This window comes from Lepisosteus platostomus, chromosome 5 (genome assembly GCF_059453375.1).
Source record: "Lepisosteus platostomus isolate fLepPlt1 chromosome 5, fLepPlt1.hap1, whole genome shotgun sequence".
NCBI classification, from domain to species: Eukaryota; Metazoa; Chordata; class Actinopteri; order Semionotiformes; family Lepisosteidae; genus Lepisosteus; species Lepisosteus platostomus.
The window spans coordinates 19,112,216-19,137,753 of record NC_142615.1 but is presented as its reverse complement, the minus strand read 5'-3'; the positions used below and the strand labels follow the sequence as shown (position 1 = coordinate 19,137,753).

The following is a 25,538-nucleotide window of genomic DNA, read 5'->3' as shown; positions in this document are numbered from 1 at the left end:
CCGTTTTCATCGTACTGTGATTGTCAGCGAGCACAACAAGACTGAAACAGTGTAAAGGCAGGTAAAAAAGAATGGGTAAAACGCCTGATTGTCGGGAGTGGGATTTGAACCCGTGCCTCTATTTGGAGAGTGAAACACAAAGCTTAAAAGACACGAAGCTGTGAATTTGCTGTTTTAAACCGCTCGACCATCCTGAAGAAATAGGTGTCGACTGCACCAGTCGCATCCGATTTTCCGTAATCTTAGGACAATTGATACGACTGGACTAACACAATTTTGGCGTTTAGTATGACATGGAAAACGGTACCGGAGCATTCGGGTCCGGACTACTAGACTCAGAAACAGTTTTTACCCCCGCACTATCAAACTATTAAACTCCCAGCCTCTCTCACTCTCTCCTCACCTCTCACCTATGATCTGAACCTCACAGTGCTTTCTTTCTTACCAAAAACCCAAACACACATTGAAAATCTACCTCTACCATACATGTCAAAAGCTCACTCCCCATCATTTCTATCCCTTTATTTCATTCTTTTGATGCGTGTTTTTGCACATAACCTGTTACCTTTTTGTTGTTTTGCACGCTGCCTGTTGTTTTTTGGACATCGGCTGTTGTCTCTGTCTTTCTTTTGTTATACAGTTGTATTGTTGTTGTGTTTTTTTTTTAAAAAACACGGTCTTCTCGTTCCTAAGTCAGATTTTTAGTGCTTTCGAACGTTACTTCCAACCTGGACTGACAGCTCACCCGATCTGTTTGTGATCAGACCATGGAGTCGGGGGCTGTACCAAGCGCACGTTCCTTCCCAATGCTGAGGCGATCATTCGGAAGATGGGTGTGAAGAGAGACAAGCTTTGTCGACTAAAAAACAAGGCAGGATATGCAAGAATACTTATCACTGGCGACAGTTATGTTCTCTTACTATTGAGATCCCTACATTGCGAGTTTTTTTAAGACTTTGAAACTGAAGGAAAGCGATGACAAGTGAAACTGGCACGGGTGGGGCTTGAACCCACGCTCTTCGGTTTACGAGACCGACTCCTTACCACTTGGCCACCGCGCCTTCAAGTAACCATGGGAATAAGGTTGTTCAAATTATTTTTTTCTGAATCTGGTTTACATCGCCAAATGTAAACCGGAGGCAGCAACAACAATAAAAGGGATACTTGTCCTTAAACTCGGACGTGATGTTCTGCAGACATGTGCACAATGTCCTGTTTTCTTGCAGTGTAGACATTTTGCTGTTCACGCTCCGCATTCATCTGCTTTGTGCATTGTTAGTCCGCACCTGTAACATGTAATGTCAGCCGTCCCCTGTTCTTCTATTTCTCTAGCATGACTGCGTCCTGCTGCTCGGCTTTTGTTTGTAAAGTTTGAGCGAGCGCCCCGTTCAGTGTCACTTTGTCACTGTGGTCAGAAAGCATTCTTGATTCTGCTTGAGCTGCTTCATGAATTCTAGCGACTGTAAGAGCTCTTTCTAAAGTCAGCCCTTCCTCCTGCAGCAATTTATAGTCTTTTATGTGCACATTTTTCCACAAGTTGATCTCTTAACATGTCAGTTTCCAATACTCCAAAGTCACAAGATTTAGCCAGTTCTCTTAGTGCAGTCACAAAAGCAACAACAGATTCGTCCTGAGACTAAGTTCTCTGCCTAAATTTATGCCGTTCCAAAACCACATTTCTCCGCGGTGTAAAGTAAGCGTCTAAGGCAGCTACAGTCTGTTCATATGTACCTTTTTCTCCAGGGAGGTTGGCGAAAATCCGCTGCACGGGAGCCCCGATACAGTGCAGTAGTGTAGCCCGTCTCACGGCATCCTGAGCTTCTGTAGATCCACTGGCTATTTAAAAAAATCTGTACGACTCCATCCATATCTTGTATTCCGTATACAAATACGGAGGTCCGAGGTTCAGTAGAAATGGTGGAAAAAGCTGAGCATAAGCAAAGCTTCTCGGCGCGGCTACCATATCTTCCATGGCGAAAGCTAAACGAAAAGTCCGAAAATTCAGAAGTTCGTTTCTACCAGCAAGAGAACTAAAATCAGCAGTGTTCTGCTCGCTTTGAGTCCGTCAACCACTCATCTCTCGTCGCCATAAATGTTGTGTATCTTAATAAAGAGACGTTTTCATATTATTTTAACTATTTTATTAACTACACAGATCACGCCCTTACACCATATATTCCCGCCTTCTACTCTCTCGTTCTGTTGTCTCGCGATGTCTACACACTATACTACATTTAGCATGACTTCTTGTTGCAGTTGAGCTCAAAGCTGGAGATGATCTCCATATTCTACCGCCGTAACTAGTCCGAAACGTAGTACACAGTACACACTTTTTAAGTGAACTCAGGTTGTTAAAAAATTAAACCAGCGCCCTGTCACAGAAACGTACCCCAGTCTCCCGCGCAACAAGCGGGGGTACTCAGCACTATACTAAAGAGGAGCGCTTGTCTGCAGCTGAGCGTCAGCTCTGTTTACTGTCAGCAGTCATTTCCGCATTTCCAAATACTTTTTCACCTGCTTCCAGCTTTTAAACTAAACGCTCAAGAAGTAATTAATGTCAGTTGGAAGTCTGTTTCTGTTGTCTCAGCTCTTGATAAAGAAAAGCCATGCATGGGAGACTCCCTCTCTGAAGAAGTTTGCCGTCACCCTGCGAGGGAGAAGAGCCATCAATCACCGAGGCAACTACTGAGACAGTTAACATTAAACACGTGAAATGCGAGATGTTGTGATTTTTTTACCGCTTAAGGCTTCTATCGTTTCTACTCTAACGAGAAAGACCTCTTTATTAGAAGTGAGATTTTAACAAACGTCTCCAGGGTTAACTGCGACCTGAACGCAACGCCTTAGACCACCAGCCATCTGGCCTGTGGTATTTAGAGCAGTGCTCAATAAAAATGATCAGAAACCGAAAGCGCTTCTTATGCGGATCAGTATATTCCGATTCCACTGGTTCTACCGAAGAAATAAGAAAAGCCGAACTCAAAGCACTGTGTTGCCATTACGGGTACTCTGTCTGCAGCTGTTTTAAGATCTACTCACACCGTGTTGCCATTAAGGCTACCTAGTTAAAAAAAAACTTATCGTCACCTTTTTGAACGTGATTATTGGACACCCGTTAAATCTCCACCGAGGTTTCTTGAGAGATCGTTCAGCGAGCGAGTAATAAAAAACTACGTCGCTTCCAACCTCTGCTGTCACTGTAAACTCGGACGTGATGTTCTGCAGATGTGCAGTGTGCCTTTCCTCTTGTCGTATTCAAGAGTACTCACTGTGTGAGCTCCTCACTGCGTGTTCTGTACTCTACTGTGATTTAATTTAGATGATTACGTGGAGTAGAGTGACAAGATCTACTTGAACATTTTCGGTTTGTGAAATGAAACACTAAATACACTACTGTAATGACGAGTAATGGACATTTAAAATAACCACAGTAAAGCTAGAAGAGTGAAAGATAAAAGACTATTTAGAATGACATTCACAATAGAATTAAAAACGGCACAGCCGCCCGAACAGGGACTTGAACCCTGGGCCCTCAGATTAAAAGTCTGATGCTCTACCGACTGAACTATCCGGGCTCTGCAAGAAAGCCAACACTGTCGGGATCCTCGGAAGTCACGTGTCTCTTGTGCCGAAGAGCAGTCATACCTGACCCGTCTGGAATGACCACTGACAGACTTTATCCAGAAGCGACGGCACCACTCCCAGTAGAATGAGTGAGAAATACAGCACGACATGGGTAGTTAAGGGGCTTCCACAATCCATCTTTCCTCACATTACTGATTTTTTTCAATAGCATTTTGACCTTTTTTCACATTCAGATTTTTTTCACATTTAACAAAATCTTTTAATCAACAACATTAAAAAGAAAACAAATGGAACATTTTTTGGAACAATAATTAAAAAAAAGCTTTCAATGCCTTGGTTGTATATGTGTGCACACGCTTTATAAAGGGAGTTGCAACAGTGCTGAAATGTAAAGAGCATTTCTGTAGAGAAAACAGCATTTTTTCTGCCTCGATGTTAAGCTTAGGGAGCCTGTCTTTTAGAAATTCTATTTCTTGACACCTTGCACAGCCTCCCGGCAGACTAACAAATATTTTTTTGGAGAAATTGGCTCACACACCGGAAGACACTAACGTTTATTTACGTTAGAGTATGTAAAACTCAGGCTTTATCAGATGTTCATGATGTTTCACACGGGGTGTTACCTGTTGTAGTGTTTCAAAAGATGTGTTAGCAGACCACAAATTATCTTGAAAAGATTTGGGTTTGTACAGGCTGGGATTCAAACCCGACTCAATTATTTGGAAGGCGCCTGTACCACCAACGCAGTTCCGAGAAGCACCTGCAAATTATCACAATCCTCTCTCTCACCTATAAAGTTATGGAGACACAGACGTCCAATGAAATCTAATTTTATTCACTCAAGGCTCCACTCTTTTGTTGTGATGTCATTTTAATTAATATTAGCTTTGATAAGGTGTCGTTTTTGCCTCTAAAAGTTAAAGTCTGCTCCTTTCTTCCTGGTATAGAAATAACATGTTCCATCTTTGTTTAAAAACACCACTAAAAGTAAATTATTCAGCTCTAACGCCTGTGTGCATTGACAAGACATCTCAAAAGGACTTATCAAATAAGAACACGATCCTTCCTGTTACCATTCCTGTGGTTGGGGCGTTGTTTCACCCTTTTATTTTCTTCTACAATATTTGCAGACAGGGCTTTATCACTCGAGTTGTACAGAACAAGTGTGCATCGGTCCATGAAAATAATCAGTAGTGCTGTTTTTCTATGCATAGTTTAATCAAGAGCACTTAAAAGATGCAAAAAGCTTTCAAATAAAACAGAATTGAAAGACAGTCGAGTAATGAGGTAGAAAAAAGCACTCCCCAGTCTGGGAATTAACCACCGTCGCACGTGTGACTGGATACAAAAATCATAGATTAATTTGTGCCCAGTCTCTTGAAGCTTCAATGCGATTATTTTTCCTTTCTTATTTCTTCATTCCCATGCATTTACTCTGTAGTAGAGGAAACGCGAAAGTGGGAAACTGCAGGCATTCTTCGTGAGTGGTGGATTGTGATCAGTGAGCATCTGGACAAGTCTGTTCCCTTGCGTTTTTCATCGGGGATGTAGCTCAGTGGTAGAGCGCATGCTTCGCACGTATGAGGTTCCTGGTTCAATCCCTGGCATCTCCAGGTGCTTTATATTACAGTACTCACATCGCAATCTTCTGTTGAGTGAGAACTCTTTGCTTGTGTTCAGAGAGAGCCAGGTTTACACAACTAAATGCAGGCACACTCGACGTGCTGCAGAATTGCGCTGCTGTTTTAAATGTACCTCATTTAGTTCTGTTAAATCCTAAATTATTTGAACTAATCATTTAGTTCAAATTCAGGAAATCCAGAGATTACTTCACACTTGCCGTGGCTGTTGCAGAAAACACCTCTAGGATTCAGCGAGCGAATCCTCCTTCTGAACTCCGCACTAAACTGAAAGCTTCACGAACTCCTCACTGCGTGTCCTGTACTGTTACGAGTGCTCTCGTGTAGATGTGAAGCACAGCCATAAACACACTTTGAACTTTGAACTCCGTTTGTTAATGAAAATACAAAAGAGCATGATAAGTATTGATCGTATAAAATATCCATGGCACAACTCGAGAAAGTACTGAAGGACTACACATCGACTTTTGATGATTACAAGAGATTCAATAAACACAACCGTCCGCACCTGGGTTTGGATCCTGAACGCTAGAGTTAAAAGAACATAAGCGACGTTTATGACCTATAAACTCTCTAATTTGTCTTATAGTTTATGAAATAAAACAATTTCTTAATAATTACTTACTGATGATAGACGATTTATTGAATTTTAACAAAATCACAATTACAGACTTTTTTGGTTAAACTGTTATTCACATACTCTAACGTAAATAAACGTTAGTGTCTTCCGGTGTGTGAGCCAATTTCTCCCAAAAATATTCGTTAGTCTGTCGGGAGGCTGTGCAGGGTGTTAAGAAATAGAATTTCTAAAAGACAGGCTCCCTAAGCTTAACATCAAGGCTGTTTTCTCTACAGAAATGCTCTTTAAATTTCAGCACTGTTGCAACTCCCTTTATAAAGGGTGTGCACACGTATACAACCAAGGCATTGAAAGATTGTTTTAATTATTGTTCCAAAAAATGTTCCATTTGTTTTCTTTTTAATGTTGTTGATTAAAAGATTTTATTAACTGTGAAAAAAATCTGAATGTGAAAAAAGGTCCAAATGCTATTGAAAAAAATCAGTAATGTGAGGAAAGATGGATTGTGGGAGCCCCTTTACTACCCATGTCATGCTGTATTTCTCACTCATTCTACTGGGAGTGGTGCCGTCGCTTCATGATAAAGTCTGTCAGTGGTCATTCCAGACAGGTAAAGTATGACTACTCTTCGGAACAAGAGACACGTGCGAGGATCCCGACAGTGTTGACTTTCTTTCAGAGCCCAGATAGCTCAGTCGGTGGAGCATCAGTCTTTTAATCTGAGGGCCCAGGATTCAAGTCCCTGTACGGGCGGTTGTGCTGTTCTTAAGTCTGTGAATGTCATTCTAAATAGTATTTTATCTTTCACTCTTCTAGGTGTACTGTGGTTATTTTAAATGTCCATTACTTGTATTTACAGTAGTGTATTTAGTGTTTCATTTCACAAACCGAAAATGTTCAAGTAGATCTTGTCACTCTACTCCACGTAATCATCTAAATTAAATCACAGTAGAGTACAGAACACGCAGTGAGGAGCTCACACAGTGAGTACTCTTGAATACGACAAGAGGAAAGGCACACTGTACATCTGCAGAACATCACGTCTGAGTTTACAGTGAGAGCAGAGGTTGGAAGCGACGTAGTTTTTTAATACTCGCTCGCTGAACGATCTCTCAAGAAACCTCGGTTGAGATTTAACGGGTGTCTAATAATCACGTTCAAAAAGATGACGATAAGTTTTTTTTTTAACTAGGTAGCCTTAATGGCAACACGGTGTGAGTAGATCTTAAAGCAGCTGCAGAGTACCCGTAGTGGCAACACAGTGCTTTGAGTTCGGCTTTTCTTATTTGTTCTGCAGAACCAGTGGTATCGGAATATACTGATCCGCATAAGAAGCGCTTTCGGTTTTTGATCATTTTTATTGAGCACTGCTCTAAGTACCACAGGCCAGATGGCTGGTGGTCTAAGGCGTTGCGTTCAGGTCGCAGTTAACCCTGGAGACGTTTGTTAAAATCTCACTTCTAATAAAGAGGTCTTTCTCGTTAGAGTAGAAACGATAGAAGCCTTAAGCGGAAAAAAATCACAACATCTCGCATTTCACGTGTTTAATGTTAACTGTCTCAGTAGTTGCCTCGGTGATTGATGGCTCTTCTCCCTCGCAGGGTGACGGCAAACTTCTTCAGAGAGGGAGTCTCCCACGCACGGCTTTTCTTTATCAAGAGCTGAGACAACAGAAACAGACTTCCAACTGACATTCATTACTTCTTGAGCGTTTATGACCGTCTTTAAAAGCTGAAAGCAGGTGAAAAAGTATTTGGAAATGAGGAAATGACTGCTGACAGTAAACAGAGCTGACGCTCAGCTGCAGACAAGCGCTCCTCTTTAGTATAGTGCTGAGTACCCCCGCTTGTTGCGCGGGAGACTGGGGTACGTTTCTGTGACAGGGCGCTGGTTTAATTTTTTATCAACCTGAGTTCACTTAAAAAGTGTGTACTGTGTACTACGTTTCGGACTAGTTACGGCAGTAGAATATGGAGATCATCTCCAGCTTTGAGCTCAACTGCAACAAGAAGTCATGCTAAATGTAGTATAGTGAGTAGACATCGCGAGACAACAGAACGAGAGAGTAGAAGGCGGGAATATATGGTGTAAGGGCGTGATCTGTGTAGTTAATAAAATAGTTAAAATAATATGAAAACGTCTCTTTATTAAGATACACAACATTTATGGCGACGAGAGATGAGTGGTTAACGGACTCAAAGCGAGCAGAACACTGCTGATTTTAGTTCTCTTGCTGGTAGAAACGAACTTCTGAATTTTCGGACTTTTCGTTTAGCTTTCGATATGGAAGATATGGTAGCCGCGCCGAGAAGCTTTGCTTATGCTCAGCTTTTTCCACCATTTCTACTGAACCTCGGAGCTCCGTATTTGTATACGGAATACAAGATATGGATGGAGTCGTACAGATTTTTTTAAATAGCCAGTGGATCTACAGAAGCTCAGGATGCCGTGAGACGGGCTACACTACTGCACTGTATCGGGGCTCCCGTGCAGCGGATTTTCGCCAACCTCTCTTGAGCAAAAGGTACATATGAACAGACTGTAGCTGCCTTAGACGCTTACTTTACACCGCGGAGAAAAGTGGTTTTGGAACGGCATAAATTTAGGCAGAGAACTTAGTCTCAGGACGAATCTGTTGTTGCTTTTGTGACTGCACTAAGAGAACTGGCTAAATCTTGTGACTTTGGAGTATTGGAAACTGACATGTTAAGATATCAACTTGTGGAAAAATGTGCACATAAGAGACTATAAATTGCTGCAGGAGGAAGGGCTGACTTTAGAAAGAGCTCTTACAGTCGCTAGAATTCATGAAGCAGCTCAAGCAGAATCAAGAATGCTTTCTGACCACAGTGACAAAGTGACACTGAACGGGGCGCTCGCTCAAACTTTACAAACAAAAGCCGAGCAGCCGGACGAGAAGAACAGGGGACGGCTGACATTACATGTTACAGTTGCGGACTAACAATGCACAAAGCAGATGAATGCGGAGCGTGAACAGCAAAATGTCTACACTGTAAGAAAACAGGACATTATGCACACGTCTGCAGAACATCACGTCCGAGTTTAAGGACAGCAACATCAGAGATTGGAAGTTAGGGAGTTTCAGGTCTGTTTTTTTATTATAGGTTCAAGAAAGTCTGAATACCTTTGCAAGAAGTATTTCAGAATCCCACTCAAATCCAGTACGAATGCCGCATAAATCTGCATTGTACAATTAGTATACTGTTTGTCCGTTGAATCAAACACGCCTTATGAAGCATTTCTAAAACAAGAGAGATCGTTAGGGAATGCGTCTTCCTGTAAAAATAAAATGACTTCAAGGGCACTAAAAGCAGAGGTGTGAAAGCCTGCTCTACAGAAGAACTATAGCCAGAGATGCCAAAGAGGTCGAGATTTCACCACGTGAGAGAAAGCATCTCAGAAAACGAAGCTGCGGTCAATTCCACGCGTTATAAAAACACTAGGTCAAACAACAAGAGCTGAAGAGCCGCTGTTGAGAGTAACGTGGCCGAGTGTTCTAAGGAGCTGGCTTAAACCTCCAGCCTCTTCAGGAGCATCTGTTGGAGTCGCACTGCTACAGCGTATCTCCTTGTTAAGTATCCCTTTTATTGTTGTTGCTGCCTCCAGGCGATGTAAACCAGATTCAGAAAAAAAAAATTTGAACAACATTATTCCCATATTTCCTCGAAGGTGCGGTGGCTAAGTGGTAAGGCGTCGGTTTTGTAAACCGAAGATCGTGGGTTCACCCCACCCGTGCCTGTTTCATTTGTCTCCACTTTCCTTTAGATTCAAAGTCTTCAAAAAAACTCGCAACTCAATAGTAAGAGCGCATAACCGTCGCCAGTGATTAGTATTCTTGCATATCCTGCATTGTTTTTTAGTCGACAAAGCTTGTCTCTCTTCACAACCATCTTCTGAATGATCGCCTCAGCATTGGGAAGGAACGTGCGCTTGGTACAGCCCCCCACTCCATCGTCTGATCACAAACAGATCGGGTGAGCTGTCAGTCCAGGTTGGAAGTAACGTTCGAAAGCACTAAAAATCTGACTTAGGAACAAGAAAACCATGTTTTTTTAAACGAGTAAACGATAAAATAATATACTGCCTGCAAGACTATGTCAAGTTCAAGTTCAAGTCCAAGTTTATTGTCATTATACTCATACACAGGTATATGGTATAACGAAATGCTATTTAGCTAGCTCTCGGACATAAGTAGTACAAAGAAAAAAACACAACAACAATACAATTGTATAACAAAAGAAAGACAGAGACAACAGCCGATGTGCAAAAAACAACAACGGGCAGTGTGCCAAACAACAAAAAGGTAACAGGTTATGTGCAAAAACACGCATCAAAAGAATGAAATAAAGGGATAGAAATGATGGGGAGTGAGCTTTTTGACATGTAAGGTAGAGGTAGATTTTCAATGTGTGTTTGGGTTTTTGGTAAGAAAGAAGGCACTGTGAAGTTCAGGTCATAGCTGAGAGGTGAGGAGAGAGTGAGAGAGGCTGGGAGTTTAATAGTTTGATAGTGCGGGGGTAAAAACTGTTTCTGAGTCTTGTAGTCCGGATCCGAACGCTCCGGTACCGTTTTCCATGTCATGCTAAACGCCACAAATTGTTCGTCCAGTTGTATCAATCGTCCTAAATTTACGGAAAATCGGATGTGACTGATACAATCCGCACCCATTTCTTCAGGATAGTTGAGCGGTTTAAAACAGCAAATTTACAGATTTGTGTCTTTTAAGCTTTGTGTTTCGCTCTCTAAATAGAGGCACGGGTTCAAATCCCACTCCCGACAATCAGGCGTTTTACCCTGACTTTTTTACCTGCCTTTACACTGTTTCAGTCTTGTTGTGCTCGCTGACAATCACAGTACGAGGAAAACTGAGAAACTGCTTAGCAAAAACATAACGGACAGAAAAAAGCTTCGTAAACACGTGAATGTGGTTAGCAGCAGTAAGGTATGCATTCAAATGTTTAAGGCTGATTTATAAAAGCAGCAGAAGAAAGGTGCAGCCTTTGTAAGAATTCGCGGGTTTTTATGCTGCTTGGACTTCTTTCAAGCCTATGAAGTGACCCCCGTTTTATTTTCATTTTCAAACTTTAGAACCGAATAACGAAAATGTTTCATGTGTGACAGCATTCTGTTGCAAATACCGTTTCCACGATGTATTCAGCGACGGGAATGAAATGTTTTATTGCTGGCTCAAATGCGAGGAATTTCAGAAAAACCTGGAAAAGCAACGCTTGCAGTAAATGACATATCCAAAGCGTGTAGTCAGCATGAGCAGAACAACGCAATGCTCTGTAAAAACGATCTGAAGCCGTAATTACTCTTTTATCTCAGGCAGTTCATTCCGATACGATGTTTCCGCAGACTAAATGAAATGCCGAACTCCAAACATGTTGTTGCCATTATTGTACTCCTGCTGAAAGAAGAAAGAAAGAAAGGTGTCGTAAATGAACTTTGTCGCCCGTGGGAGATGTCAAGCGCATTGGACATGAAAAGTGCCGGATAAAACCCATTTCTATACGTTTCTCTTAGTGTCGGGGCTCCTATTGAATGTAAAGGAGGCAACGTGCTCAGCCAGCCGACTCAGCGCTTACTGAACGCAGGTGTCTCAGAGCGGTGTGTCCAAGTCGCAGTAAAAGAGGAGGATTCTGTCGGCGCCGTGTCTTAGTTGGTTAAAGCGCCTGCCTAGTAAACAGGAGATCCTGGGTTCAAATCCTAGCGGTGCCTTTCTTCCTGTCTTCTCGCACCGTTTATTGTTATAGAGAACATGCTTCTGCATTACCTCAGTCAATATCACCGGGAATGTGAATAGAAATGTAAACATCAATATTTCTGCTGTCTCCTGAGAAACACAAGTATAGAGTCAAAACACAATAAATAATGCTAAAAAATTATTCAGTTAACAGCCAGATGTGACAAAACACATTTAAGACTTACATCCCCTTTAAATATGTATTTCCTTAATATCAGTTCTCTTCCCTCCCCAGGACACCTGCAAATTCACTAGAGCATATTAAAAGCTGTGTGTAAGTCTTACATGTGTTCTGTCACATCTGGGTGTTAAATTAATAGATGTGTTGTGTCATTTAATATGATTTGACTCCACGCTTGTGTTTCTCGGGAGACAGCAGAAATATCGGGGATTTGCGGCTACAGAAAATAATGTGAACTTTACAGGCAAAAGTAAGGTTAAGTTAAAGAAACAAAAACGTATTGTCACCTTTTTCAACGTGATTTTTTAAGACATTTGTTCGGAATAGTATACTCGTGTCTGTGGCTATCCTACAATAACGGTGGTGAAATAGCAGGAATGTGCGGAAAGAATCGGAGATTGAACAGAAGACTCATCCAGTCGATAGTAAGGTTGTGTAGGACCGCACACCCTACGATGTCAGTGTTGAGTAGTGAGGTTTAAAGGCTTCTTCACGAACCAGGAAGGAGTACAAACCTAAAGTCTTCTGATCCGTAATCAGACACGTTATCCATTGCGCCATTGGCGTTTGTATTACATTCAGAGCCGCTACTATTCATGTGTCTTGTATGTGTGTCTAGTTACTACGTCTTTCATTATGTCTGGTTTAAAATAATGTATCTTTAAAACAGACAAAGGGTTTATGAGTCTCCCTGAAATTCAAGAATAAAAAATATCGCGTTTAAAAAGAATACAGAGATGCCAGCGATAGAAAACGGAGCGTCTTAAGTGCACGCTATCACTGAACTAAACTCCCGATCGGTAAGTTTGTCGGCGGCTTTTTAATTGTGTTAGGAAGAGCAAACAGTCCACAGTGTACATTTTAAAGGTCTAAGCAAAACAATCAGACGTGAGGATTAGGATTAGGATCCAGAACAGGAGCCTTTACTTCTTTATATACTGAGGTTTCGGGTGAACGTCAAAGTGAAAGACAAATTCGCAATTTTCACTTTTTGATTAAGGAACAAGAAAACACCATCCTTCAAACTGGATTCAGACCAGGGACATAAGAAATGCCCACTGTTTTTGTCTATAGTCTTAAGATCCAGCAATTGAGCTATCGAGAGGTCGGAAAGCAAACGCTTTGTCACACGTGTAGCCCAATGTAGTGTAGTGTTCCTCTATTTAAATCCCAGTTCGACGTCAAAATACTCACTCCCATAGTCTCGTTCAGAAGAAGAAATGGACCAGGCTTCCACTGTATAAACGTCCAGAGTTCTTATAAAACGTTTGAAGGGACATCAGTGCAGGCTGAAATTGACCCTTTTTCTAGTGGGATCAGGATCATATAAAACCTTTGTTTTGGATTGAGAAGAGGATCATGGAGACACTCAAAATATCCCTGTCTTTGCTTCTTTCAAGGATGAATGGAGTATTGATCTGCAAGCATCGGTTTAAATCAAAACTCTCTGCTACTGCAGTTGCTTGTTTGAGAGTTTCTTCAAATCTTTCAACTGAACGTTGATATCAAGATATATTGACGGTAATATCATAGGGACTTTGGTTTTCTTTTGATCGAAAATTGTATTAAAATACAAGCCTCTTTCACAGTTGTATAATACTTTCCCTTGCATCCTCAGATAAAATTTCTAAATACCACAAAGTTACAACATATGGAATAGCATTTATTTTAAAATGTATTTTAAAATTTGCATTTATTTAGAGCTATATTTAGAGCTTAGTAAAGATAGCATTGCTAATATTGATGGAGTAGAAATGTAAGATGAATTGATAGCTTTTTCTGAACTAAAAAAGTCCTACAACGCCTCCTGTAACAGGTAAGGACTCATAGCAAGACATTGCTATTGCATTGCGCATTTTGCAGATACGACCAGTTTCTGCTTCTGGTGAGTGCATCTTTTCCAAACTGAAATTAACAAGAACATTTTCAAGATGCGCCATGTCCCTAAATCGTTCATCAGGACTACTATTAATATCAGGTGAAAGCAGTACAAAGCATACATTTAACCTAAATATTAAGAGACTATATCTGTCAGCTACTGCTGTAAGCCATGTTCAGCCAACGCTAGAAATATTACTGCTCTACTACAGTAGCTAAAGAAAACAAGTCCGACTTAGAAACGGATCACAAGTCGAAAACACAAACCGACGAGGATGGGATTCGAACCCACGCGTGCAAAGCACAATGGATTAGCAGTCCATCGCCTTAACCACTCGGCCACCTCATCACGAAAGCTGCCCCCCTTGGGCATGATTTTGCTCGGCGACCAGGCTCAGCGCACATCGACCTCAGATGTCTCAGAGCGGTGTTTCCAAGAGGCTGTATAAGAATAGGTAATAGGTTTATTCCATGCTGAAAAAAAGAAGAACGAGAACACAACGTTTCGCCCGTGGAGCCTTCTTCAGGTGTGAGAGAGACAGGGCAGTAGGCAAAGGTAAAATAGCGAGAGAACAAAGGTTTGAGGGTGGGTACCCACCTATATAAGAATAGTATTCTGCCAGTGCTGTGGTAAAGCTGGTTAAAAGACCTGTTTCATAAAGAGGAAATCCTGGATCCGAATTCCAGCGGTACCTTTTTTTTCCTGTCTTGTTTTACAGAACATGTAATTTGGGACACTCAAAGAGGTCTTGATTTGGTTTAATGCGTTTATTCATTTCCTTTGCAGAACAACTTGTTTTTTTTAAATCATACAGCTTGCGAAAGATGAAATGCGAGCGATTTTTTTTGTTCACCAAAAGTATGTAAATGAAAAAAAGCAAGGTGTAAGCATTTCTGTGGTGCAATCGGTTAGCGTTTTCGGCTATTAATCCCCAGGTGGGTTTTTTGATCCCACCCAGGGACGCACTTCTTCCTATAGTAAACATCATCACCGCAAAAATTTAATTGTTCCGCAAAACCTGAACTATTTTGATATTTGCAGTAGTAAACAATTGAGTACCAGAGTCAACATTACCGGGAATTTCCAATAATTACCGACATTGGCAACTTGCAAGCAGTTAGTATTCACCCATAGAATTATATGTTCCAGTGAGTGAGGGAGAATTCACTTATGCTCCCGTTGCATCTTCAGCTAAAGTAATTTAAAAAACAATGCAAAATTGTTCGAGAACTTGTCAAGCAAAAACAACAGATCGCCGGAGTTCTATTTTAATATTTTCGTATATTTACCTTAATTTGAATATAAATGTTAACATAAACGCTGTTCAATATAATGTAATGTTGTTGTACTTTTAAAATATTTTAGCTGAGGGTGAGAGGGGGGATATTACGCCTTGCCAAACATCTAAAATAACTGTAAAAGGGGATGGCATTTTAATAAAACTGGCAATCAAAAGAAAGTTACAATTTGTATGGTATTATGCTCAATATCCCTCGATATTGAAGGTCAGATGAGGAATTTGAAGAAATTATCAATGAAACAACGGCAATAGCAGAGGGTGTTGATTTTGAACCAGTGTTTGCACCTCAATAATCCATCAGTCTTCGCTTGACAGGCTTCCTCAAGATATTCGGTGTTCTATACAAAAAATCGACAATTAAGCACAAATGTGACAAGAGGCAAAGACTGCGGCAGAGGAGGAATAAACTCCACACGATGACTGTATGTATACGTCTGTCTAATATTCGGCCCCTGCAGGGACATCATATTCGCTGAACTGCCTGCCAGCGTGTGTACGGTGTTATAATTCAAGAATATCAATGGTCAGACGCTTATAACGGGTGTTTGTGCTTGTATTATTTAGAGAATTTAAAAAACATTTTCAAAACTACAGCTCGAATGAAATTAAAAAAAGTTTATTTGTCTCTTTGCTGTAACAACTGTGCCAAAACTATTCCGATACATCAAAATAGCATCAGAATGTAACTAGATTTTATTGGATTTTAGGAAATGTATTTTTGCGCATTTCTCTATACGATCAGAATACCTTCCTGTTTTCACCGTGTTTATTGTTTCTGCCTATGATCTCGGAAAGAAAGATCCAGTATCTGTTCACCGAAATATTCCAGGAGTTTGATATGGTTTGAGAGGAGTGTATGAAGGTAATGAAGGAGGGAGGACACGCGCATTCCGCACGGGGAGCGCAGAGCAATGAGCTGCGCCTGCAGCTCTCCGAGTCTTTTCTTAATCAACCTCTGAGTCCGGACACACAGCGTCTCCAGCCAGAGATTTACAGTTCAGAAAACGGCTGTCTCGAGCAGAAACTGATCTTCCTGCTTTAGTTAAGGTTTGGTTATTGTGGGGGTTTAGCGCTTGTATCTCTCTTCTCTTACTAAACACTATCTACTGTAAAGTATATAAATAGAAGCTAAAATGCAGCTAAAATACTTCAGTAAGGCCGAGCAGATAGGAAAGTTTAATAAAAATAATAATAAATGATCTATGTTCTAATTGCCCATATTTTTTTTAACTCTCTGTTCGAGCTCTGATTTAATCCTCTCGGCTCCTGCCGCTGTCACCGGGAGAGTGGCTGCATTCCGTAGGGCTACAGGCTGATTTCACAATGCCACATTTAATGAAATACAGGGGAAACCGCAAGGAAAACAATATGTTTTAATACATTTTCTTCTGGATTTATATTTCGGTCTTTCACCTTTGAATGCATACCTTGACCGTAAATCTTTACTCGATTACAGGCACCCCAAACAGTTCTTAAGGGAGAAATCGAAGCCTATTTGACTTTCTGCTAATCACATTGAAGTGTTCACGAAGCATTTCCCTGCCCATCATGTGCCCGCAAGCCTGTTTCTCCGTTTTCTTCTTTCTGTCGTTGTCAGCGAGCACAAGAAGACAGGAAAAATGCAAGAGAGGGAAAAGCTGTCAGGAGTGGGATTTGAACCCACGCCTCTATTCAGAGACCAGAACACCCAAGCAATGGAAAGACAGGAGTCCTTGAGTCTGGCGCCTTAGACCACTCGGCCATCCTGACGAGTTGCGTAAGTTGGTGTGTTAAAAGCACCAGTAGTTCACAAAACTGAGAAATGCTTTGCTGGAGAAGCGCCACGTTGCCTAATGTTGCCTAAACGGATCGCGGAAATCAAATATTCGGATCGATTTAGAGTGTGCTTTACAGCCTTTGTGTAATATTTTAAATTGTTTTTAAAAAGTGTGTACTGTGTACTACGTTTAGGACTAGTTAGTGTGGTAGAATATGGAGATCATCTCCAGCTCTGAGCTCAACTGCAACAACAAGTCGTGCTGAACAAAGTCAGAGTTCAGCTGAACCTTTGCTCAGTGTGGTGCTCAGGACTCAGGAGTATTGTTGTGGTTCTAATTAGCACGAACTGCAGGGGCTCTGAATCAGAACATTTCAATTTATCTGTTCAGTAAGTTAAAATGCAGGACATGTTAAAATCAGATTATCACTGTGTCTCTGTCCCGTTTGTATATAACCGAATGTTTAAAAGATACCAGTAAGGACACACAACTACTAATGCGGTACTTATTGGAAATAGTCCCAAAACAAGTACGTCCGGCAGCTGGTAGACTCCTGTAATAATTTTGCAGTGACACTTTGAAGATTTACGCTCTATTTAAATATTAATTTACTAAATTTCAGTTCTCTTTTCTCACACTCCCTGGCATAACTGAACTCTCACTCTCGCATACTAAAGGCTTTACATTCATTAGCTGTAATACAGATTCTAATAAAGACAGAATGAAACTCTTTGTTTTGTGTCTCATGGTGATCCTCTTCTCGATCCAAATGAAATGTTTAATATGATCCCTCGAGAAAGAAAAGGAGTCAATTTCCGCCTGGAAAGATTGATGCTCCATCAAACATTTTGTAATATCTCCGGAAGTTTATACAGTAGAATCCTGGTATGTGGCTTAAATTCAAGGTAAACAAGACTAAGGAAACGAGTTGGAAACGATGTCGATCTGGGATTTAAATCATCCGGAACATTTCACTACATCGGACAGTATGTGCCAGAGAGCATCTCCTGACATCTGTTGGTAGCTCAGTTGGTAGAGCGGAGGACTGTAGTGGAAACAAGAGGGAATCCTTAGGTTGCTGGTTTGACACTGGGTCGAAGGAAGGTGCCCTTTGTGTATTTCATTCAAACAGTTAAAATAGCCGATATTTTTCCACTCAGACTTTGATCACAAGCTCAATAAACGACGAAGCAGAGGCTCTTGTTCTGAATTCAGCTCACGTCTGATTGTCTTGTTTTGGCCAAGATCTGATCTTTGAATTCAGGGAATACTCTGTCTGCTTTGTACAGTAATTCAAAAGTAGATACAAATGTCACTTTTTTATTGTAGATATAAAGGTGTTCTCTGTTTTCAAAGGATAGGTACTTAATTGGCTTTATGATTTGGTTTTGATTTTGTATCGTTGTATTATTAAGTTTGTGTTTTTTGTGTTTTTAACATATTGTGAACTTATTTTTGAAACAAATGCTTACAAAAGCAGACATGGCACACATCTGTTTATACCAGCGGTGAATTGTATATTTTATTAAGTAGAAGCTACTGCGCACTTCTGGGAGTATAACAGGTTCGATATAAAGTGGCAAAAATATAAAAGGGGAAAATACCCCAGACTGGGTGTAAAGGCCTCGTTGTGACTGTTGTTTCATTGTTGAATACGGCATACTGTGCACGAAATGTTGCAGAAACACAATCTGATAGTTAAATAATTAGTATGAGGCCACGGATCCAAATATTAATTGCTGATTTTTTAAAGTGATATCTTCCTATCCTCTGGTAGAAGTAACACGATGTGAGCAATTGTTTTTTGTTCTTTTTTTTCACGTTGCGATCCAAAAAGCCTCAGATGCACAGTCTGACAGCAACCAAACCAGAATGGATTCTGCTGGGAGCCGGACTGAGCTCATTCTTGCTCCCTGTGCTGAAAACAGAATTAGCTCTTCCTCGAACATCGTCTACAGCTGCTGGATGGTGCTCTACGTCCTGCTGCTCCAGCAATTATTTGGACGAAAGACAGATCACTTGTGCGCTTTTAACCTTCTCGCAGCTACAGGCGAGACTGAAGCTGGCGATATAAAGGCACGCGCTGGTACACCTTCTCGAACTTTCACAATCGCGATAAACATTTTTTTAAGACCTTTGAAAAACTAGATATAGATATAGATAAAACTAGATAAAAAAAACATGAGCTTTATCGTTTTTTACATTAATCGATTTTGAATCAAATTTGATCTTTTTACATTGCATTTTACGTTGAAATGTAGCATGCATACCTAATCCACCAACGGACAGAGCAATATTTTACGTTGCCTTCCAGAGCTTCCAACGTTTGATGGATTTGTATGGGTGTCTGTATGATACCACTACAGCACTGGCGTAGGTGCAAAATCCACTTTCACAAGACTTTTTCAGTGTCTTCTCTCTCAAATGGACCGAAGCACAGGAGCCAATATAAGAGAAAACGACAGATGTTTAAACAGAGTATGTCCCAATGTCTGCGACAACGCATTGTGATTTTGTATAAACGCAAATGGTTTATCATTTAAAAGCCAACATCATTCTTTTTATCCCTGGCGCTAATACGCTACCATACATGCGAGCTGTTGTGTGAAAGAAAATTCATATGTGCGTAGGAAGGCAGAATAAAATCCAGAACTGTGTTGGTGACATTGATAAACAGGGCTCATGTTCACAACAAAACTTTACTGTATAAAAGGTTAATATTCGTAAATATATATTTTTTTTAATTATGCAAGGTGTCTGTTAAACCATTCATGAAGGATTTTTAGACAAAAAAACACACCATTATATGAGAACATATATTTACTATATCTGCATTTAACTCACTTTTTAACAATATCAATTTCAAGGCCGATATAAATTGCTGCCCTGCTTTTTTGTCATAAATACACAAGCTTGTTATGTTTTGTGTCAGAAATAAACTGCATGAAATTTGCTAAAGCAACAGATCTTCCTGCTTTAGTTAAGGTTTGGTTATTGTGGGGGTTTAGCGCTTGTATCTCTCTTCTCTTACTAAACACTATCTACTGTAAAGTATATAAATAGAAGCTAAAATGCAGCTAAAATACTTCAGTAAGGCCGAGCAGATAGGAAAGTTTAATAAAAATGTTCTATGATCTATGTTCTAGTTGCCCATATTTTTTTAACTCTCTGTTCGAGCTCTGGTTTAATCCTCTCGGCTCCTGCCGCTGTCACCGGGAGAGTGGCTACATTCCGTAGGGCTACAGGCTGATTTCACAATGCCACATTTAATGAAATACAGGGGAAACCGCAAGGAAAACAATATGTTTTAATACATCTTCTTCTGGATTTATATTTCGGTCTTTCACCTTTGAATGCATACCTTGACCGTAAATCTTTACTCGATTACAGGCACCCCAAACAGTTCTTAAGGGAGAAATCAAAGCCTATTTGACTTTCTGCTAATCACATTGAAGTGTTCACGAAGCATTTCCCTGCCCATCATGTGCCCGCAAGCCTGTTTCTCCGTTTTCTTCTTTCTGTCGTTGTCAGCGAGCACAAGAAGACAGGAAAAATGCAAGAGAGGGAAAAGCTGTCAGGAGTGGGATTTGAACCCACGCCTCTATTCAGAGACCAGAACACCCAAGCAATGGAAAGACAGGAGTCCTTGAGTCTGGCGCCTTAGACCACTCGGCCATCCTGACGAGTTGCGCAAGTTGGTGTGTTAAAAGCACCAGTAGTTCACAAAACTGAGAAATGCTTTGCTGGAGAAGCGCCACGTTGCCTAATGTTGCCTAAACGGATCGCGGAAATCAAATATTCGGATCGATTTAGAGTGTGCTTTACAGCCTTTGTGTAATATTTTAAATTGTTTTTAAAAAGTGTGTACTGTGTACTATGTTTAGGACTAGTTAGTGTGGTAGAATATGGAGATCATCTCCAGCTCTGAGCTCAACTGCAACAACAAGTCGTGCTGAACAAAGTCAGAGTTCAGCTGAACCTTTGCTCAGTGTGGTGCTCAGGACTCAGGAGTATTGTTGTGGTTCTAATTAGCACGAACTGCAGGGGCTCTGAATCAGAACATTTCAATTTATCTGTTCAGTAAGTTAAAATGCAGGACATGTTAAAATCAGATTATCACTGTGTCTCTGTCCCGTTTGTATATAACCGAATGTTTAAAAGATACCAGTAAGGACACACAACTACTAATGCGGTACTTATTGGAAATAGTCCCAAAACAAGTACGTCCGGCAGCTGGTAGACCCCTGTAATAATTTTGCAGTGACACTTTGAAGATTTACGCTCTATTTAAATATTAATTTACTAAATTTCAGTTCTCTTTTCTCACACTCCCTGGCATAACTGAACTCTCACTCTCGCATACTAAAGGCTTTACATTCATTAGCTGTAATACAGATTCTAATAAAGACAGAATGAAACTCTTTGTTTTGTGTCTCATGGTGATCCTCTTCTCGATCCAAATGAAATGTTTAATATGATCCCTCGAGAAAGAAAAGGAGTCAATTTCCGCCTGGAAAGATTGATGCTCCATCAAACATTTTGTAATATCTCCGGAAGTTTATACAGTAGAATCCTGGTATGTGGCTTAAATTCAAGGTAAACAAGACTAAGGAAACGAGTTGGAAACGATGTCGATCTGGGATTTAAATCATCCGGAACATTTCACTACATCGGACAGTATGTGCCAGAGAGCATCTCCTGACATCTGTTGGTAGCTCAGTTGGTAGAGCGGAGGACTGTAGTGGAAACAAGAGGGAATCCTTAGGTTGCTGGTTTGACACTGGGTCGAAGGAAGGTGCCCTTTGTGTATTTCATTCAAACAGTTAAAATAGCCAATCTTTTTCCACTCAGACTTTGATCACAAGCTCAATAAACGACGAAGCAGAGGCTCTTGTTCTGAATTCAGCTCACGTCTGATTGTCTTGTTTTGGCCAAGATCTGATCTTTGAATTCAGGGAATACTCTGTCTGCTTTGTACAGTAATTCAAAAGTAGATACAAATGTCACTTTTTTATTGTAGATATAAAGGTGTTCTCTGTTTTCAAAGGATAGGTACTTAATTGGCTTTATGATTTGGTTTTGATTTTGTATCGTTGTATTATTAAGTTTGTGCTTTTTGTGTTTTTAACATATTGTGAACTTATTTTTGAAACAAATGCTTACAAAAGCAGACATGGCACACATCTGTTTATACCAGCGGTGAATTGTATATTTTATTAAGTAGAAGCTACTGCGCACTTCTGGGAGTATAACAGGTTCGATATAAAGTGGCAAAAATATAAAAGGGGAAAATACCCCAGACTGGGTGTAAAGGCCTCGTTGTGACTGTTGTTTTATTGTTGAATACGGCATACTGTGCACGAAATGTTGCAGAAACACAATCTGATAGTTAAATAATTAGTATGAGGCCCCGGATCCAAATATTAAGTGCTGATTTTTTTAAGTGATATCTTCCTATCCTCTGGTAGAAGTAACACGATGTGAGCAATTGTTTTTTGTTCTTTTTTTTCACGTTGCGATCCAAAAAGCCTCAGATGCACAGTCTGACAGCAACCAAACCAGAATGGATTCTGCTGGGAGCCGGACTGAGCTCATTCTTGCTCCCTGTGCTGAAAACAGAATTAGCTCTTCCTCGAACATCGTCTACAGCTGCTGGATGGTGCTCTACGTCCTGCTGCTCCAGCAATTATTTGGACGAAAGACAGATCACTTGTGCGCTTTTAACCTTCTCGCAGCTACAGGCGAGACTGAAGCTGGCGATATAAAGGCACGCGCTGGTACACCTTCTCGAACTTTCACAATCGCGATAAACATTTTTTTAAGACCTTTGAAAAACTAGATATAGATATAGATAAAACTAGATAAAAAAACATGAGCTTTATCGTTTTTTACATTAATCGATTTTGAATCAAATTTGATCTTTTTACATTGCATTTTACGTTGAAATGTAGCATGCATACCTAATCCACCAACGGACAGAGCAATATTTTACGTTGCCTTCCAGAGCTTCCAACGTTTGATGGATTTGTATGGGTGTCTGTATGATACCACTACAGCACTGGCGTAGGTGCAAAATCCACTTTCACAAGACTTTTTCAGTGTCTTCTCTCTCAAATGGACCGAAGCACAGGAGCCAATATAAGAGAAAACGACAGATGTTTAAACAGAGTATGTCCCAATGTCTGCGACAACGCATTGTGATTTTGTATAAACGCAAATGGTTTATCATTTAAAAGCCAACATCATTCTTTTTATCCCTGGCGCTAATACGCTACCATACATGCGAGCTGTTGTGTGAAAGAAAATTCATATGTGCGTAGGAAGGCAGAATAAAATCCAGAACTGTGTTGGTGACATTGATAAACAGGGCTCATGTTCACAACAAAACTTTACTGTATAAAAGGTTAATATTCGTAAATATATATTTTTTTTAATTATGCAAGGTGTCTGTTAAACCATTCATGAAGGATTTTTAGACAAAAAAACACACCATTATATGAGAACATATATTTACTATATCTGCATTTAACTCACTTTTTAACAATATCAATTTCAAGGCCGATATAAATTGCTGCCCTGCTTTTTTGTCATAAATACACAAGCTTGTTATGTTTTGTGTCAGAAATAAACTGCATGAAATTTGCTAAAGCAACAGATCTTCCTGCTTTAGTTAAGGTTTGGTTATTGTGGGGGTTTAGCGCTTGTATCTCTCTTCTCTTACTAAACACTATCTACTGTAAAGTATATAAATAGAAGCTAAAATGCAGCTAAAATACTTCAGTAAGGCCGAGCAGATAGGAAAGTTTAATAAAAATGTTCTATGATCTATGTTCTAGTTGCCCATATTTTTTTAACTCTCTGTTCGAGCTCTGGTTTAATCCTCTCGGCTCCTGCCGCTGTCACCGGGAGAGTGGCTACATTCCGTAGGGCTACAGGCTGATTTCACAATGCCACATTTAATGAAATACAGGGGAAACCGCAAGGAAAACAATATGTTTTAATACATCTTCTTCTGGATTTATATTTCGGTCTTTCACCTTTGAATGCATACCTTGACCGTAAATCTTTACTCGATTACAGGCACCCCAAACAGTTCTTAAGGGAGAAATCAAAGCCTATTTGACTTTCTGCTAATCACATTGAAGTGTTCACGAAGCATTTCCCTGCCCATCATGTGCCCGCAAGCCTGTTTCTCCGTTTTCTTCTTTCTGTCGTTGTCAGCGAGCACAAGAAGACAGGAAAAATGCAAGAGAGGGAAAAGCTGTCAGGAGTGGGATTTGAACCCACGCCTCTATTCAGAGACCAGAACACCCAAGCAATGGAAAGACAGGAGTCCTTGAGTCTGGCGCCTTAGACCACTCGGCCATCCTGACGAGTTGCGTAAGTTGGTGTGTTAAAAGCACCAGTAGTTCACAAAACTGAGAAATGCTTTGCTGGAGAAGCGCCACGTTGCCTAATGTTGCCTAAACGGATCGCGGAAATCAAATATTCGGATCGATTTAGAGTGTGCTTTACAGCCTTTGTGTAATATTTTAAATTGTTTTTAAAAAGTGTGTACTGTGTACTATGTTTAGGACTAGTTAGTGTGGTAGAATATGGAGATCATCTCCAGCTCTGAGCTCAACTGCAACAACAAGTCGTGCTGAACAAAGTCAGAGTTCAGCTGAACCTTTGCTCAGTGTGGTGCTCAGGACTCAGGAGTATTGTTGTGGTTCTAATTAGCACGAACTGCAGGGGCTCTGAATCAGAACATTTCAATTTATCTGTTCAGTAAGTTAAAATGCAGGACATGTTAAAATCAGATTATCACTGTGTCTCTGTCCCGTTTGTATATAACCGAATGTTTAAAAGATACCAGTAAGGACACACAACTACTAATGCGGTACTTATTGGAAATAGTCCCAAAACAAGTACGTCCGGCAGCTGGTAGACCCCTGTAATAATTTTGCAGTGACACTTTGAAGATTTACGCTCTATTTAAATATTAATTTACTAAATTTCAGTTCTCTTTTCTCACACTCCCTGGCATAACTGAACTCTCACTCTCGCATACTAAAGGCTTTACATTCATTAGCTGTAATACAGATTCTAATAAAGACAGAATGAAACTCTTTGTTTTGTGTCTCATGGTGATCCTCTTCTCGATCCAAATGAAATGTTTAATATGATCCCTCGAGAAAGAAAAGGAGTCAATTTCCGCCTGGAAAGATTGATGCTCCATCAAACATTTTGTAATATCTCCGGAAGTTTATACAGTAGAATCCTGGTATGTGGCTTAAATTCAAGGTAAACAAGACTAAGGAAACGAGTTGGAAACGATGTCGATCTGGGATTTAAATCATCCGGAACATTTCACTACATCGGACAGTATGTGCCAGAGAGCATCTCCTGACATTTGTTGGTAGCTCAGTTGGTAGAGCGGAGGACTGTAGTGGAAACAAGAGGGAATCCTTAGGTTGCTGGTTTGACACTGGGTCGAAGGAAGGTGCCCTTTGTGTATTTCATTCAAACAGTTAAAATAGCCGATATTTTTCCACTCAGACTTTGATCACAAGCTCAATAAACGACGAAGCAGAGGCTCTTGTTCTGAATTCAGCTCACGTCTGATTGTCTTGTTTTGGCCAAGATCTGATCTTTGAATTCAGGGAATACTCTGTCTGCTTTGTACAGTAATTCAAAAGTAGATACAAATGTCACTTTTTTATTGTAGATATAAAGGTGTTCTCTGTTTTCAAAGGATAGGTACTTAATTGGCTTTATGATTTGGTTTTGATTTTGTATCGTTGTATTATTAAGTTTGTGTTTTTTGTGTTTTTAACATATTGTGAACTTATTTTTGAAACAAATGC

The 25,538-nt window shown here is 40.3% G+C and overlaps 7 non-coding genes across 7 annotated transcripts; 1 reads left to right on the top strand and 6 right to left on the bottom strand.

The window, feature by feature from the left end:
- Positions 1-989: 989 nt before the first annotated feature.
- Positions 990-1,061, bottom strand: trnat-cgu (transfer RNA threonine (anticodon CGU)). The gene has a single exon. It is a non-coding gene; the product is annotated as a tRNA-Thr (tRNA).
- Positions 1,062-3,502: 2,441 nt separating this feature from the next.
- trnak-uuu (transfer RNA lysine (anticodon UUU)) lies at positions 3,503-3,575 on the bottom strand. Its single transcript has one exon. It is a non-coding gene; the product is annotated as a tRNA-Lys (tRNA).
- A 1,551-nt stretch (positions 3,576-5,126) lies between these two features.
- trnaa-cgc (transfer RNA alanine (anticodon CGC)) lies at positions 5,127-5,198 on the top strand. Its single transcript has one exon. It is a non-coding gene; the product is annotated as a tRNA-Ala (tRNA).
- Positions 5,199-13,898: 8,700 nt separating this feature from the next.
- On the bottom strand, positions 13,899-13,980 carry trnas-gcu (transfer RNA serine (anticodon GCU)). Its single transcript has one exon. It is a non-coding gene; the product is annotated as a tRNA-Ser (tRNA).
- Positions 13,981-16,570: 2,590 nt separating this feature from the next.
- trnal-caa (transfer RNA leucine (anticodon CAA)) lies at positions 16,571-16,681 on the bottom strand. Its single transcript has 2 exons — positions 16,644-16,681; positions 16,571-16,616 (listed from the first exon to the last, which is right to left on the bottom strand). It is a non-coding gene; the product is annotated as a tRNA-Leu (tRNA).
- A 3,580-nt stretch (positions 16,682-20,261) lies between these two features.
- trnal-caa (transfer RNA leucine (anticodon CAA)) lies at positions 20,262-20,372 on the bottom strand. The gene is made up of 2 exons: positions 20,335-20,372; positions 20,262-20,307 (listed from the first exon to the last, which is right to left on the bottom strand). It is a non-coding gene; the product is annotated as a tRNA-Leu (tRNA).
- A 3,579-nt stretch (positions 20,373-23,951) lies between these two features.
- On the bottom strand, positions 23,952-24,062 carry trnal-caa (transfer RNA leucine (anticodon CAA)). The gene is made up of 2 exons: positions 24,025-24,062; positions 23,952-23,997 (listed from the first exon to the last, which is right to left on the bottom strand). It is a non-coding gene; the product is annotated as a tRNA-Leu (tRNA).
- Positions 24,063-25,538: the final 1,476 nt, after the last annotated feature.